The 14,427-nt window shown below is 36.8% G+C and overlaps 1 non-coding gene across 1 annotated transcript; it reads right to left on the reverse strand.

The window, feature by feature from the left end:
• Positions 1 to 12,388: 12,388 nt before the first annotated feature.
• Positions 12,389 to 12,491, reverse strand: LOC137777327 (U6 spliceosomal RNA). The gene has a single exon (XR_011076500.1). It is a non-coding gene; the product is annotated as a U6 spliceosomal RNA (small nuclear RNA).
• Positions 12,492 to 14,427: the final 1,936 nt, after the last annotated feature.

Consider the following 14,427-nt stretch of genomic DNA (forward strand, 5'->3'; position numbering starts at 1 on the left):
CTCCAGACGCGCAGGCTCAGCAGTTGTGGCTCACGGGCCCAGTTGCTCCGCGGCATGTGGGATCTTCCCAGACCAGGGCTCGGACCTGTGTCCCCTGCATTAGCAGGCAGATTCTCAACCACTGCGCCACCAGGGAAGCCCCAGCTATCTTTTGATTTCCATTTGCATTGAATATCTTTTTCTATCCCCTCACTTTCAGTCTGTATGTGTCCCTAGGTTTGAAGTGGTTCTCTTGTAGACAGCATATATATGGATCTTGTTTTTGTATCCATTCAGTGAGCCTGTGTCTTTTGGTTGGAGCATTTAATCCATTCACATTTAAGGTAATTATTGATATGTATGTTCCTATTACCATTTTCTTAATTGTTTTAGGTTTGTTTTTGTAGGTCCTTTTCTTCTCTTGTGTTTCCCACTTAGAGAAGTTCCTTTAGCATTTGTTGTAGAGCTGGTTTGGTGGTACTGAATTCTCTTAGCTTTTGCTTGTCTGTAAAGCTTTTGATTTCTACGTCAAATCTGAATGAGATCCTTGCCAGGTAGAGTAATCTTGGTTGTAGGTTTTTCCCTTTCATCACTTTAAATATATCATGCCACTCCCTTCTGGCTTGTAGAGTTTCTGCTGAGAAATCAGCTGTTAACCTTATGGGAGTTCCCTTGTATGTTATTTGTCGTTTTTCCCTTGTTGCTTTCAGTAATTTTTCTCTGTCTTTAATTTTTGTTCAGCTTGATTACTTTAGGTCTTGGTGTTTTTTCTCCTTGGGTTTATCCTGCCTGGGACTTTTTGTGCTTCCTGGTCTGGGATGGCTATTTCCTTTCCCATGTTAGGGAAATTTTCGACTATAATCTCTTCAAATATTTTCTTGGGTCCTTTCTCTCTCTCTTCTCCTTCTGGGACCCCTATAATGCTAATTTTGCTGTGTTTAATGGTGTCCCACAGGTCTCTTAGGCTGTCTTAATTTCTTTTCATTCTTTTTTCTTTATCCTGTTCTGCATCAGTGAATTCCAGCATTCTGTCTTCCAGCTCACTTGTCCGTTCTTCTGCCTCAGTTATTCTGCTATTGATTCCTTCTAGTGTATTTTTCATTTCAGTTATTGTATTTTTTCATCTCTGTTTGTTTGTACTTTAATTCTTCTAGGTGTTTGTTCTTTAATTCTTCTAGGTATTTTAAAATATTTCTTGCATCTTCTCGATCTTTGCCTCCATTCTTTTTCTGAGGTCCTGGATCATCTTCACTAACATTATTCTGAATTCTTTCTCTGGAAGGTTGCCTATCTCCACTTCATTTAGTTGTTTTTCTGGGGTTTTATCTTGCTCCTTCATCTGGTACATAGTCCTCTGCCTTTTCATTTTGTCTATTTTTCTGTTAATGTGGTTTTATTTCCACTGCCTGCAGAATTGTTGTTCTTCTTGCTTCTGCTGTCTGCCCTCTGGTGGACGAGGCTATCTGAGAGGCTTGTGCAAGCTTCCTGATGGGAGGGACTGGTGGTGGGTAGAGCTGGGTGTTGCTGTGGTGGGCAGAGCTCAGTAAAACTTTAATCTGCTTGTCTGCTGATGAGTGGGGCTGGATTCCCTCCTGTTGGTTGTTTGGCCTGAGGCATCCCAGCACTGGAGCCTACCTGGCTCTTTGGTGGTGCCAATGGCAGACTCTGGGAGGGCTCACTCCAAGGAGTACTTCCCAGAACTTCCGCTGCCAGTGTGCCTGTCCCCACAGTGAGCCACAGCCACCCCCCGCCAACACCAGCAGGTATGTCTGGCTCAGTCTCCTATGGGGTCACTGCTCCTTCCCATGGATCCCAATGTGCACACTACTTCGAGCATGCCCTCCAAGATTGGAGTCTCTGTTTACCCCAGTCCTGTCAAAGTCCTGCAATCAAATCCTGGTAGCCTTCTAAGTCTGATTCTCTAGCAATTCCTCCTCCCATTGCTGGACCCCCAGGTTGGAAAGCCTGACGTGGAGCTCAGAACCTTCACTCCAGTGGGTGGACTTCTGTGGTATAAGTGTTCTCCAGTTTGTGAGTCACCCACCCAGCAGTTATGGGATTTGATTTTATTGTGATTGTACCCCTCCTACCATCTAATTGCAGCTTCTTCTTTGTCTTTGGATGTGGGGTATCTTTTTTGGTGAGTTCCAGTGTCTTCCTGTCAGTGATTGTTCAGCAGTTATTTGTGATTCCGGTGCTCTTGCAAGAGGGAGTGAGCACACGTCCTTCTACTCTACCCTCTTGAACCAATCTCCACAAGGTCAGTCCTTATGCACAGATGTATTTTCTACCATCGTAAATTCTACCCACATGCCAACTTGTGTATCCCAGCCTCAAACTGTCAACCACTGGCCTAATCAAAGCAGAACTGGATTTTTGTCCACTTTTGTTGCAGTTTCTCTTAATTGGCTACTCAAAAGACGTTTCCAACCTCCTTTTCTTTTACCACCTCCACAAAAGGGGCTGGAAAGCCAAATATTTACTTTCCCAGTATCTTTTCTGTTATAATAAGTATTTAACCCAGTTCCAGCCTCTGAGAAATAAACAAAATTCTGCTGATGAGGAGGGTTTAGTTCTCAAAAAAAATTGCTTCCCTTATAAAAAAGCATGTGGTGAATTTTCTGCACTTGTCCATTCTTCTTGCCTTCAGAATAGGTGATTTATCCATAGCTGCTACATGCTCATATCACCACGAGGCAAGTGGGGAAAGACCAACAGTCTTAGGATGGCAAAGTAGGAAGACAGAAAGATGGCATGCTTAAGTGCTCAAACAAATGCCAGCAAAACCTACTCTCAGATTAGGTATGTACACAAAATAACTACTATTATTTAAGCCACTGTAGTCTGGTTTTCTGATTGTTACAGCTCAATATATGTCTGTGTGATTTAAGGTCTTTTTCAAAGAAATGTTTTTAGCATTTTGTTAATGATAAGCGTATTTGATTTTACTAACATAAAGCTCCACAGGATATGCTTTTATTTTTTGACAGAATTGTCATTCTGATCACATTAAAAAAGCCTAGGATATCTACAAACACATAGGCATCTCATCTTATATAAACAAAACATTTTAACCAACTGGTACTTCGTCAGAAATCTTGGTGGAGTTTTATATTTCATCTCTATCGTCTCAACATAGCACTTGTTTTATCAACTCTTTAGCCTTATGGTGTGAGTCTATTTGTCCTCTCTGCATTCCCTGTAGTGGTAATAAAAGGACATTGCATGATTCATGGATTGTGGTACTAAAACAGGCATGTAGAATTTTTTTTTAATGTGACTTCATTTTGTCATGCAGTCAATCATTTTAATAATTATATTTTTATGGCTTGGCATTTGATAGGCATCTATACTTATAGTGTCTGCACACATGGCCCACCCAAAATTTTTCCACTGCTCTTGTGCCAGGTCAATGAAGCACAGCCCAATGCAGTGAAAAGAACACAAGTGTGAGACACCTGAGTAGGTGGTATGTATTACCTACTAACTCTGTGGCTTCAGATAATTTTATCAACCTCTGCTTAAGCGCTATCCTTTGTGTAACACAGAGATAATCTTGTATATTGCTGTTTCACAATTAAGTGAGTCATAAAAATAATCCATTATAGAACTTAGCACACATTTGACTCAATGTATGTCAGTAACTTTCTATATTTTCCTGATATATTCATTTATTGTTGTTATTGTTATTAAATGATCCATGCTTATTGAGGTAAAATGTATAAGTCCATTAGTATTGGTAGAAGCAAAATAATATACCCCAGTCTCTCATGTAGTGATCTGTAGAGCACAAAAGGTAAAATGGAAATAAATTGTGAGTATTTCCTTATTATATAATAATAATGATTGACATGTGGAAAGCTGACCATGTGTTTGACATCTGTTAAGGCTATGAGTGGATTACCAATTTTAAACCTCTCAAAAACCCTGTCATTAAGCTACCATTTTGATCATATCCATTTTGCAAATAAAAAAACTAAAGATTCAGAAAGTGTAAAGAACTTACTCAAAGTCCAATAGCTCATCATTGTTGGAACTTGGTGAACTTAGTATTTGAATGAAATCTCCATGATTCTAGAGTCTACTCTTCAATCCTCCTTTATACACTGTCTGGAGAGTAGTTGATAATGTATAATTGATTGAATGTCATCAAATGGAGGAATATCTCCCTAGTCTCCAGAAATCCTTAAACATTTTTTAAACTGAAACAACCCATTTTTATATTCTCTTATTTTTTAGAGGAAGGTGATTATATCAAATAATACATCAAATAATGATCTGATTATGATCTGTACGGCACATGGTTCAACTTCTTTGTTAAATATTGAAAACACAACTTCTCAGTAGAATGGTGGTTATGAGAGGCCGGGAGGTAAAGGAAAAGGGGAGATGCTGTCAGAGGGTACATATTTTAGTTAGAAGATGAATAAGTTTTAGAGACCTAATATACAGCATAATTAATTATAATGTACTATATCCTTGAAATATGCTAAGAGTAGTTCACAACTGTTCTGACCACACACACAAAAGATAACTATGTGAAGTGATGGATGTGTTAATTAGCTTGATTGTGTTAACAATTTCATAACGTATATCAAAACATCATGTTGTTCAGCCTAAATACATACAATTTTATTTGTCAATCACACCTCAGTAAAGCTGAGAAAGAAATAAGTAAACAGAAAACTTTACCCTGAAAGAGAAAAGGAAAAAAAAAACATAGCTTCTCAGATTTTTGATAAATCTGAAAGTCAAGATTCAGTAGCTTTTTTGCTGTGTCAGCATGCAGGACCAGATCAAGACACCAAAAGCCAAAATCTAAATTATGTTCTGCCGGCTTCAAATAAATATTTCATTCCCAACACCCAAGGATTTCCATATGTGACAAACAAAAATTTTTAAATAAATAGCTTAGTTTCATTTATTCATATCCTGAGGAGATGAATGTAAGCAGATCTAAAATCTTGCTTAACTTTTAATGCATTTTTTAGAAAAGATGTGAATTGTGAATAGGCTGTTGGAAGCGAGCCTTATAAATCACCTGAACTGTTCCACTATTGGTATGTCTTGGAGTCATTATGTATATTGGTTAATGGTGTATTTATTCTCACATTATTGGATCAGCTCCAGGGATAATCACTGATGAGTTTCAAAACTCCAGGAGGATTTCTGTGCAGAGGTAAATGAATTAAAAAACAAGATAAAACTAATTACTTTTATTTAAATTCAATTTAGGGGTAATCGTTCTGTCTTGGGGGTCTGGCAGCAGTTTTCAGAAGTGATAAATTTGCTTTAGTTTGCTAACTTGCATTTCCCTAGAGGTGAGAAATTAAATCATTGGTGATGAAAATCAGAAAGGAAGTTATTCAAACTAAAGTTCATAGTAGAATTTCCCACCTTCATACTCTCTTCTTTTTGATACCTTATCTTATTTAACATGGTCTTTGGAAACTTGATAAATAGGAAAAAAAGAACCATTTTCAGAGACAAAATCAAATGCACATTACTTAAAGGAGTTAGGATTTCCAGAAACTATACAAACACTACAGTAGAAAAAAAGCTCATGTGTATTTCATTGAGGGTATCTGCCCTGACTGGACACAGAAAATGCTGACAGTATAGTGATATAAATTTCATGTAAAGCTACTAGATATGGTTAAGTAATAAAAATTCAAGACTTTTTACCTCAATGTGCTTCACTGGATTAATTATTTTTTAGCTGTCTGATATGATAGCGTTAGAGCTCATTTCCTTTGACATGAGGATATGTATACTATTCAAGTGTAAATATCACTGGAATAGATTTATAAATTATTGCATCGAACGTGTGCTCCATGAGATAAATAGGAGTTCTCCAGACATAATAACTTGAGATAGGGAAAGGGGTGCAGTGAGAAATGAATTTTATAAGGTTTTGGTGAGTATATCATTTAAAATGAGATTCAACTACGTATTAAGGAAGATCTAAATAAAGGTGGTTTGAACAAGAAGTGAGCTCTACCATAAAAATATTCTCAAGCTAGGTGTTGCAAGTTGGTGCAAGTACTCGGTTGTCATCAGGGATCAAGGACTCTTCTATTTTTCTGTTCTAATACCCCGCTTTTCCCCTAATTTACTAACCTGTTGAAGCAATGAATGTCACTGATTGAATGGGTAGAGGAGAAGAAAGACAATAGAGAACCAGTACTACAAATTATCATTGCCATTTTTCAACTCTTGGTGTTCAGTAGAAACAAGGGGAAACCAAACCACCAGAAGTCAGGAAGAACAGCAACAAGAGAGTAAAAGGCTTAGCCTCCCCATGGAACTGAACAGAGATCTGTAGAACCTCAGGCAGCTCTGGGTACCTAGGGGCTTCTGTGTAAATGGAACTCAATTAAACTCTGACTTCTCTTACTTACCATTTCCCCATCACTTTTTACTCATTCTTTAGCCCAACCAAAGGATAAACAACTTGTTGCTCTTATAGTTTGTATAAGCCATAACATTTGGATGACCATTTGGATCATTTATAATTTTACAGAAGCCACATTTTATCATTTGTGTCCAACAGCATGTCATGCGTCCAAATCGTAGATGAAAAGATGCCATAAAAATTGAGTTGTATAAAATAGATAAAATGAGATGTCATTGCATGAATGATTAATTTAAAGCCCCCTCACTGCTTTTTATGCAAGATGCTGTCATGATATTTCAAATTTCTTCTTGAGGACTAAAAAATCTAGTGGACTAGATACATGGTTTGTCACCTGGATTAAAGATCTTTTGTCCATTTAGCAGTTTGTTGTTATGGGTTCACACAGAAAAGAGGCAGTGAATTTATTCTTAGTGCCCACTATAATAGATGGAATAAAAGAGGCCCTATATAAATGTTTGTTGAATAACTATATAAATAAATTAAAGAATACTCGGGAGGGTCACTATAAGATAAAAGTTTAAATTTCATCGTCATTAGTGTATATGAACTATCTAGTTGCTATGTTCCTTCATATGTACTATAAGCTGATTCTGTCACAGAAAATTACAACAAAACTGCATTCAGCTTTTAAATAACTGTCCTCTTGGAGAGCACACCATTGCTGAATAATGAATATCATTTGATTGTTCTTCCCTTCTGTCAAAAAGAGTTAAAGCTAGTGAAATACATTCTTTAAAAAATGTGTGTACCATATGTGGATGACTTATCATCGTGCCCTCTTTAAAAAACCCAAGTATGTGAAAATCAGAGATAGTACGGAGGTGCAAGTTCAAGAATGATACAGCTTTTTGAAATCCTATGTAAATTGCTTTCCTCTCTTTATAATTCCAGGAGAGGATAAGAGAGCAAATTTTTGCAAACTTGCCAGTCCTTGGATCTTTTAGTTTGTCTTACTCATGGTCCCACTTGGGGTCTAATGAGCCAAGGCTATTATACATAAGCTTATTGTCAGGGACCATGCATTGGATAGTGGCAGAGAAGTGACTCAGAAGTGACTGTTGCAGAAATGCGCAGAAGTTAAAAGACTAAGACCACTCCTATCATGATATATAATAAGGTCATTAGCTACTGAAATCACCACTGCCATTCAAGTCAGTGGGAGGGGAAGGAGTTGGTAAAGAGCAGTCTTACAGCACCATGACTATTTTTGCCTATTGAGATTCATATTCTTTTAATTTCACCTTGGGAAAAAAAAGACCGGAAGAGATAATAGACTACATTTCATCCTGATCTTAGCTTTATAGAGATTCTTAAGTTTTAATATAAATAAATATCACTTACAGACCCTGAAAATAGACTCCCACTCCAGTGAGTCTGATTCAGTAGGTCTCTGATGAAGCTCAAAGAGCTGCAGTTGCAATAATACCCCAGGTAATTTTAATATAGATAGGTCCTAGACCACACTTTGGAAAACACTGATTTGTGGGAATGTAAGTATTTCTCCTGATCCAAATATAGAAACTCATTATGTTTGTATTTTAATAGAGAAACAAAATGTATTTTCCCTTTAAAATAAATTATTATGGACATTTTCTTAGATATGTAATTATGTACATTACGATGGGTGATTTCAGGGATATAATACATCCTTCACCTCATCCCACATGACCTGGTAAATCCTATGCAGAAGGGTTTAAATACTAACTTGCTATAATACAGCATTGCTTTTCCAAAAATGCAGTCTTTAAAGGTATTTGTAACAAAGTTTGTAAAAGGAATGTACATTTAAAATATGATTTCACCCCAGGCAGTATAGAAGCACTACTTTTCTGATTGTTTTTCTTGCTGTGATTCCTAAGGAATGTTTGAATAAATTATCGAATGACTGGCTTTTAAAATACCTACAAAACTTACAAGTCTGAAGTAAAGAATATTATTAAAATGTAGAGCATTTAAATCCGTTATTATTTTTGCTCTCCTTATTTAAGGATTTATTATCAGCTTGGAAGAACTTCAGAAATTTAGTTGCTATTTGCTCTCTATAGGTACCTGTAGAGAAGATTCCTAGAATGGGTTTAGGTTGAAATCCCACATCACTCTCAGGCTTTATCAGAGAGAATTTAATCTCTAGGGCTGGGAACAATCTAGATAAATTACTTCTCATAGGAAGATAACACAACCCTTTACCAACTCTCAGTTTCTTCACCTGCTGCCACACCCTGAATTCTCCCTTTTACCTGGACCTCTTCCTCTAAAGCAGCTTCTCTGGTTTCCTGACTCCAGCCAACTTACCCATTTTCACATCTAGAAAAATTTTCCTTCTAACTTCCAAAGTGCATTCTCCAGTCTATCATCTGACAGGGTATTTCCATATCTGAAATACATATACTTTTAAAATTCTAGGCAAAATCTAGAATATGGAAAATCTAACCATATTTCAGATAAAAACTAATTCTTATTGTTTAATGTCTTGGGGACAAGGAATAAGATAGGTTTATGATGAGGCGTGGCAAATAATATGGCACATTCAATCAGTTTAAGCCAGGAAAGTCATCGGGGCATTCCAGTAGTCTCACAAAATCAGAGTCTGGGACTTCTTGTCAAATTAACCCAGGTTTGTGTCCTGGCCCTTCCACACATGATCTTTGACAAATCATTTTACTTCTCTGGATCATAGTTACCTCATTTGTTAAAATATGGTTAATGATATTTATTTGATGGATTATTATAGCAATTAAATTATACTTTGCATGTAAAATCATTGTTAAAGTGAAATTTAGCTTAATGTATATTACTTGCATTTCATGGTTCATCTTTAATTTTTAAATTGTTTTTTGGATGAACCTGCTAGCATTGTCTTTATTACATTTTTTGTTAGGTGTTTGGTATTTTGTCACATATATTGGTGCAAAAATCGATTCAGTTTATTAATGCAAAAATATATTTATTTTTAAATGAATAAATATACATTTTAGATAAATATATATATATTTTTAAATGTCAATTTAAATAAATATAATTTTTAACTAGTAGTGCAGGACCAACTTGGATATTCCAAACTGGACTCAAGGTTGAGAAACTACTTATATGATAAGCTGCCATTATGTATTTTTTTCCTTAATTCTTTACTTTTTTTTCATTCTTGGACGCAGGATGTAAACTGTACAATGTGAGTGATAGAAGGATATTATTATTAATCACTTCATATGGGCAAAAATACACAATGAAGCAACATATGTATTTGTCTTTCAAAGTGCCATTCCTTTCCTGGAGTTCTGTTTCAGATGGTGACATTCACCACAATGCAATGAGACCACATCAAACTGCACACATGGAGTCATGTTAGAAGCACAGATGAAACAGAAATATTTTGTTTTGTCTACTCTCATTAGAGGCATGCACAAAATAATTTGTTTACCATCCCAGGATCAGCGTTGATAATTTACTGATGGCTAATACTGCCTTTCTGTGTACTCTGAGTTAAATGTCTCCTTTTGACAGGAAAGTTAATAGAGGGTAATATTTTTTTAATCAAAAAAAACAATGCTTTTGACTTTCTGATTGTATGTAGACTCAGAGAGGATGTGCAGTGGGGTCAGAGCTTAAAAGCATGCCCTCCAAGATTGGAGTCTCTGTTTACCCCAGTCCTGTCAAAGTCCTGCAATCAAATCCTGGTAGCCTTCTAAGTCTGATTCTCTAGCAATTCCTCCTCCCATTGCTGGACCCCCAGGTTGGAAAGCCTGACGTGGAGCTCAGAACCTTCACTCCAGTGGGTGGACTTCTGTGGTATAAGTGTTCTCCAGTTTGTGAGTCACCCACCCAGCAGTTATGGGATTTGATTTTATTGTGATTGTGCCCCTCCTACCATCTAATTGCAGCTTCTCCTTTGTCTTTGGATGTGGGGTATCTTTTTTGGTGAGTTCCAGTGTCTTCCTGTCAGTGATTGTTCAGCAGTTATTTGTGATTCCGCTGCTCTTGCAAGAGGGAGTGAGCACACGTCCTTCTACTCCACCCTCTTGAACCAATCTCCACAAGGTCAATCCTTATGCACAGATGTATTTTCTACCATCGTAAATTCTACCCACATGCCAACTTGTGTATTCCAGCCTCAAATTGTCAACCACTGGCTTAATCAAAGCGGACCTGGATTTTTGTCCACTTTTGTTGCAGTTTCTCTTAATTGGCTACTCAAAAGACGTTTCCAACCTCCTTTTCAGAGCTTAAAAGCATTCTTGTATTCTTGTTTTTAAAATAATGCTTGTAATGTGGGGAAACAAAGTTCAAACTGCAAAAAAATAAGATTAAGAAGACCAAGGTTTGCTTAATAAATTGGCAGGCATGTCCACATGCAAGGGATTAATGTAGCTTCTACAAACTTGGCAGTATATGCACTTAATGTCTGTTTCTTAGACACACACACACACACACAAAACACCCTTATGCACCAGGCCTGAGAAAAGCATTTCAGAAGATGCTGGTCAAAGTTCTACCTACCTGGAAGGTTCCATACTAGTAGCTGTTTTATGGAATCTTCAGAACACCTACTGAATATACTGAGGCATTTTCTCATATGCTCTTGAGAAGCCTTAAGTGGGAAAAACTATTCTTATAACATGTCCTGTGAAATGTTTGTAGTCCCAATTAGCGACCACTGGAGTGATTTACAGACCTTGGAAATCTTTGCTTGTCAATGCTTTAAATGAAACATATTATCCAAGGTTTGCCCCAGTCTACCCATAGGAGCTGGAGTTTGTGTCATGTTTGATTCATTCTCCTTGGTTTACTACAACAGAACACTTAACAGGTGGATAGAAAATAAAACAGCTTTTGTCAGAAGAATAAATTATGTCATCGAGACCTGGGCATTTTTTAATAGTCACATATTTATATGTGGCCTGTTCTAGCAAAAGCTCTAAAACTAGTTATGGCTCCCAGCAGGGAAGATCAATTTGCAATTCACAAATCACTTATGTTACACTTTTGTTGTAAAAAATGATAATTTGTTGGTTTAAATAAAATCTTTTTTTTTTCCACAAATATTTTTTTAAACTGAAGTATAGTTGATTAACACTATTGTGTTAGTTTCAGGTACAGCAAAGTGATTCAGTTATATATACATACATATATGTTGTTTTTCAGATTCTTTTCCCTTACAGGTTATTACAAAATATTGAGTAGAGTTCCTCGTGCTGTAGAATAGGTCCTTGTTGTTTATCTATTTTTAAATTTAATTTAATTTAATTTAATTTTATTTTTTTAACATCTTTATTGGAGTATAATTGCTTTACAATGGTGTGTTAGTTTCTGCTGTATAACAAAGTGAATTAGCTATACATATACATATATCCCCATATCTCCTCCCTCTTGTGTCTCCCTCCCACCCTCCCTATCCCACCCCTCTAGGTGGTCACAAAGCACCGAGCTGATCTCCCTGTGCTAGGCAGCTGCTTTCCACTAGCTATCTATTTTACAATTGGTAGTATATATAACTCCATGCAACTCTCTCACTTCGTCCTAGCTTACCCTTCCCCCTCCCTGTGTCCTCAAGTCCATTCTCTACATCTGCGCCTTTATTCTTGTCCTGCCCCTAGGTTCTTCATAATCATTTTTTTTTTTTTTTAGTTTCCATATATATGTGTTAGCATATGGTATTTGTTTTTTCTCTTTCTGACTTACTTCACTCTGTATGACAGACTCTAGGTCCATCCATCTCACTGCAAATAACTCAATTTCGTTTCATTTTATGGCTGAGTAATATTCCATTGTATATATGTGCCACATCTTCTTTATCCATTCATCCGATGATGGACACTTAGGTTGCTTCCATGTCCTGGCTATTGTAAATAGAGCTGCAATGAACATTGTGGAACATGACTCTTTTGAATTATGGTTTTCTCAGGGTATATGCCCAGTAGTGGGATTGCTGGGTCATAAGGTAGTTCTATTTTTAGTTTTTTAAGGAACCTCCATGCTGTTCTCCATAGTGGCTGTACAAATATGGAACGCTTCACAAATTTGCGTGTCATCCTTGTGCAGGGACCATGCTAATCTTCTATCGTTCCAATTTTAGTATATGTGCTGCCAAAGCAAGCACTAAATAAAATCTTTAATCTCAAGTATGGATGCTGGTGTTTGAGAGTATCAGTGCTCTTAGCCACTGACAGAACATACAGAGTATAAGATGTTGAAGTTTTATGAAATGTTCTTGCATTAGCACTATTTTATAAAACTGGATTCTATGATTTAAATAAAAAGGAATGTGTGGATTTTATATTATATCCTAAAGAGGGTGCTAAGCTGTTAATACACCAGTTAGTCTTCCTTCATGAAACATTAGCCAGTATTGAATGCTCATCTGTGGCTTACTGTCTGCATCCTTTTTTTGTCAGAGTCAGAGATACATTTGTGGGAATGCCTTGACATGACTTTAAAGGTAACCTGCCTAGATGGTTTTTTTTTCCCAGCCAAAATAATACCTTTACTTTATTATTTTTCCGATTGAAGTGGAGTTGATTTACAATGTTGTGTCAATCTCTGTTGTACAACAAAGTGACTCAATTATACACACATATATATATGTTCTTTTTATATTTTTTTCCATTATAGTTTATCCCAGGAGATTGGATATAGTTCCCCATGCTATCCAGTAGGACGTTGTTTATCCATTCTAGATGTGTTTAATAAGTTAGAAGGCAGTGTAGAGAGCTCAGGATTTGGAGTAGGAGCTCTGTACCCATACTGCCATTCTTTTTCCACTCTTTACCTTACAAGTGGCTGTGAGATTTCAAGGAAATAATTTATATAAAATAGCTCCAATGACATCTGGAACAGAGGATGGCTCTGTATCCATAGATCTGATTCCATTTTTGAAAATAATGGCTGGTGTGTATGCTCTCACTCTGCTAAGTGAGATTAAAATGTTTCCCTTTTTAATTTTCTCAGAAAATGTTCCCTGATGTTTGTGTATGTGGATACCACAAATGCACATGGGTGGACACACACACATGTGACTCATTTTGTTGAAATTATAAACTCTCTAGAGTTCTGTTTCCTAACCTAATCTGATCACTGATTGGGTTGTATTGCATTGTCTCTAAAGTTCCTCCATAGCTCTTTGATCGTTATTTTATGTGTTAACTTGACTGGGCTGAGAAATGCCCAGATAGCTGGTAAAACGTTATTTCTGGGTGTATCTGTGAGGATGTTTCTGGAAAAAGATTAACATTTGAATCGTAGACAGTTAAAGAGATCCATTTCACCAATGCAGGTGGGCATCATCCAATCCAATGAGGGCCTGTATAGAACAAAAATGTGGAGGAAGGGAAAATTCGCTGTCTTTGTTTGAGTTGGGACATCCAGCTTCTCTTGCCCTCAGATATCAGTGTTCCTGGTTTTGGAGCCTTTGGACTCAAACTGGGACTTACAACATTAGACCCCCTGGTTCCTATTAAGCCTTCGGGTTTGAACTAGAAGTACAATGCCAGCATACCTGGGCCTCCAGTTTGCAGATAGATCATGGGACTTCTCAGCCTCCATAAATACGTCAATTTCTTATAATCTCTCTCTCCTCCTCTCCTCTCTCTCTCCCCAAATAAATATATATATATATATATACACACACACACATATGGCACATATCATTGGTTCTGGTTTCTCGAGAATCTTGACTTACCACAAGCTATAAAAGTCTATTATGATTCTAAAAGAAAATCTCTGTGAATGTGTTTAAAAAAAACAGAAAGAAAGTTATTTCAGGATAGGTGGTGTGAAGGAGGTAGGAGGTGGAGGGCTAAGAGTAGGTAAGTTAAATCAGCTTTACAGGAGCTGGTATAGTATCTATCTTGTTAACTTTTCATTAATAATATCTAGCACATATTATGCACTTGAAGTTTGTTGAATGCATCCATTCATGCCTAAGTGGATGAACGAATTGGTAGATGGAAATATGACAAAATTCAGTTTAAGGAGACACAGATCAGTTGAAACAAGATTGTGAGAGTAGTGACTGAGAACACGACCTATGATGTTAT

Source organism: Eschrichtius robustus, chromosome 1, assembly GCF_028021215.1.
Source record: "Eschrichtius robustus isolate mEscRob2 chromosome 1, mEscRob2.pri, whole genome shotgun sequence".
Lineage (NCBI taxonomy): Eukaryota > Metazoa > Chordata > Mammalia > Artiodactyla > Eschrichtiidae > Eschrichtius > Eschrichtius robustus.